Source organism: Wasmannia auropunctata, unplaced genomic scaffold (assembly GCF_000956235.1).
Source record: "Wasmannia auropunctata unplaced genomic scaffold, wasmannia.A_1.0 LD336078.1, whole genome shotgun sequence".
Lineage (NCBI taxonomy): Eukaryota > Metazoa > Arthropoda > Insecta > Hymenoptera > Formicidae > Wasmannia > Wasmannia auropunctata.
In genome coordinates, this window is record NW_012026812.1 from 5,759,596 (window position 1) to 5,763,661 (window position 4,066).

Genomic DNA, 4,066 nt, shown 5'->3' on the forward strand with positions numbered 1-4,066 from the left:
TATATATATATATATATATATATATTAGCCGTATGTTGAATCCCACGGTTATCGGTGTGAAATCGAAAGAACGATAGATTCCACGTCGATGATCAGAGTAACCGCTGAAAGATCAAAGATAAATGAGAGATGGTGCGGCTATCTTTCCCCCAACGCGATCAATAATCTTTCCGCTTGTATAAATAGCCGCTATTGATTTTCCACTTTGCAACGTATTCTTCGTTTGCCTTCTCTCATCGCAGATCGCCGGCCCTCAATATTTCAGAGTGAGCTCTGTGAAAACAAACTCGTTTCTTCATTGCAGTTCTTACGAGTAATATATCTATAAGAGATAGTTGGACCAATAAACAAGCTATAAGCATCATGACAGTCGGTATATGTAAATTTAATTAAACATTAAATTTTATTTTAATAATTGCGCTTGCAATTATTGTTGCACTAAAATCTAATTAGAGCACTGTTGTTATTTATACATATATGTATATATTAATCCGGGAAGTCACTTAGAATTTTGATTTTTTACACTAATTGTTAGAGAAAAAAAAATAATTGCCATTACTATAATTTAAATAAAATTTATAGTTATTTCCTAATTATTGCTAATTATTATTTGTAATTGATTTATAATTTATTATTTATAACTGTTTTAATCATGCAAATTATAATTGTTTTGCATTACGATCATATTACAACTATGATATGCATTCATATCGTGAAAGTGATTGTTTCTATTATTTTTTTTTACATTTTTTAAATTAATACTATTATATAAACTATTGATAAGAAGAATTATAATTGTAATTGTATCTACTACAAAAAAATAGTTATTTTATCTATCATTAATGTCTTAATATTTTAATATATGTATATATACGTATATACCTATATATTTTTTAAATAGATGTATATATATATATGTATATATACATATATATATGTATGTATATATTTTTGGAATTATCATGAAAATAATACCATTTTTTCATAGTTGATAAATATAAGGTTGTTATTATTAACATTATAGCAGTAATAATTATGAAAATAGAACTCCTAACCATCCAATTATACTACAAATACCAAATACTTTTCTCTCAATGTATAACTTAGCAGTGAGACAGTGAAGCTCATTGTTAGTCACAGTAATTTTCTTTACTAATTTAGAACCCAAATAGGTATCTATTTTTTTAAATTTCTTCTTATGTTTTTCAAAAAATAAGTAAATCTGTATACATAATTCTAATACTAATAAATTGCAGAACAATCATTAATATATAATTGCAATTATACTATACATATAAATAACAGTGACTTTTAACTGGGGTATAAAAATCACCCCAGATGATTGTTACGCAATAAAAAATTAGGCGACTATTCGGATTAAAATATTTTAAGTAATTTTTTGATTAAAAAAATGTTAAAGTAGTTTGTAATAATAAGATAATTAATTTTCTTCTATTTTTTATCGAAAGATCTCAACTTCCCTTTAAAGGTCTCATGTTCCTTAAATACGCGAAAATTATATCAAAGAGTCACGTAATGTTGCAAGAAATTCGACTTTCGGAATTGATCGCATAAAGTTAAAGTACTACATTGTGATGGTACGATGTAAATCGTAAATCAGCGTTGGGCGTTCGTTACCGGCAAATTTATCGCATCGATGTAGAGCATTCTCAACATGCATTTCCCGGTTGTTGTTCCAGTTTATGCCATAGCAATTCCTCTCCTCCCTTCGCCTCTTTAAATTCACGTTTGACCTTGTCCGACGAGATAATGTATGACGAGAAGTTCCAGGACACACGCTATGCGTGTCATGCGGAACGCGTGATTCCAGTTTCAGGAAATTGCGCGCTACGCGTCTAAACTCTTTATAATGTCATGGAATAAGCCAGCCCTTAGCTTTAAGGCAATTCTCCGTTTACCTCTGTATTTTCACGCGAGGAAATTACAATCCTTTGTTAGTTCAGTACGCGTGTATTTTACGCGCGTAATAAATGTAAACGCCTGTGTGTCTACGTAAACTTTCGAAATAAGACACGCGGAACGTGTCGACAAACATATCGTCAGAGAATGGAAAGTTATACTTTTTAAAAGTAACTAGTTATCGTTACTAGCACCAACGAGATACTATTAAAGACCAACATCCTTATGAGAGTTAGCGTGGCTGTTTAATAATTGCTAAAATTTAAGCAATTAGTCAATAATATAATAGAAGAAACTTTATTACTTCTAGCTTATACAATAGCCATAGAAGAGACTTGGTTTACAATTTTCTTATCCACACTCATTCCTCCATTCCTTCTGTTTTGGCCTTTAAAGTCTAAATCATTCATTTACCAAAATCATCGTGCTTATACCAGTTTTTCTATTCCTATCCTTATTTGTTATATATTTTCAAAATTTCCTACCTTAGCCAACTGAGCCCTCGTCCCCTCCAGCGTTCCTTAGCCAAGGAATGGACTTCGAACTCTTTCCTATCCGTTTATCTTTTCAGTTTTCTATTTTATCTTACACCATCCTTTACATTTTAAATATTTTTCTATAGCTACTCTGTTACATCTCATATTTACATTTATCAATTTTTCATTTTTATATTTTACATTATACACATCAAACTTCATTCTACTACAAAATCTTTGCTTTTAAATATTTTTCTGTACCTACTTTGTTACATTTAACATTTACATTTCTCAATTTTGTTATCATTTCTATATTTTATATTATACATATCCACTCTAATTCATCATTCTATTACAAATCATTCAATTTATTTCTTTCCTTTAATTCATTTCCCGCGGCTGAAGCCCAACTAATCTAACTTCTTCTATTCTAAACATAACTATTTTCTTCACTATCCTCCTGGTCTCCTTTCCTGTTTCCTTATTCTCTTGCTCTTCGGGATCTTCCTATTCTTTTTCCTCTTATTATTCTCCCCTTATTGTCTTCTCTCTTCTCCTCTCTGCTCATTTCTTTCTTTGCATCTCTCACTTTCCTAATTTCTTTTCTTCTTTCCCTTTTTATTACAACTTACAATTCATCGATTCTTTTGTCCAAACTCCTTTCCTTTCCTTTAATTCTTATACCCAAATCGTTTCATCTTTTTCTTATTTCTCTTTCGTTGTCTCTTCTCTCTGCCCTCCTCTAGACCTCCTTTATTTCTTAAAAACTGTATACAGTAACATCCTTGCTATTCCTGCTCACCAGAAATCTGCATTATTTAAATTTTATCTCTTCCCTTGCTTTATTAATTTTTCTTTTAATTCTGTCTCGTACACCTTTTATTTGAACCTCCGCTGCCTTCTCCCTTTACTACCTGCTGAAGTCCACCGTTGTTTCCTGTTTATTACTTCTCGTTCCTTCCTCTTCCTTTTCCTTTTGTTTTGCTTCTTCTCTTAATTTTTTCTCCTTGTGGTTTTTTGTTTCTAGATTCCATCCTTTATTGTCCGCATCGTTCCTGTCTCCCAGTTCTTCCTATTCTCTTATTACAACGCTTAAACTATTCCTTTATATATATATATATATATATATATATATATATATATATATTTCCTTATTCCTATACTGTCCTATCTTTACTATCTACTTTACCTACGCTACCTATGCTTCTCGCCTTTTCGTTGCTCTAACCTGTACTACCACTTGCCTCCTTTTATATTTCAAAAATCTACCTTTTACTTTATCTATTTCCTTTCCTCTATTTCCATAGCTTTACAATTAATTACATTTCTATATACTGTTCTATATTTACTACCTCTTTTAAGGCGATGCTAGAAGGTGATCGGAATTACCGACACATTGCAGTTGTAAAGATTTCTCCGAAATGATAGAACGGAATTGAAAATCCTTTTACAGGATTGAAATAGACATAAAATGTATTTGGGGGACAAAAGAATTTGTAATAAAAACGAAAAAATTTAAAAAATTACATTTTTTCGGATCGTACAGCTATCACTTGACGTAAACATTTAATTAGTGTAGAAGTTCTGTAGCTCATTATATGTACAAAATGCTTACGTCCCCCAAATCGGATTACTTGCACGAATAATACAAGACCTTTTGAGCTACGATT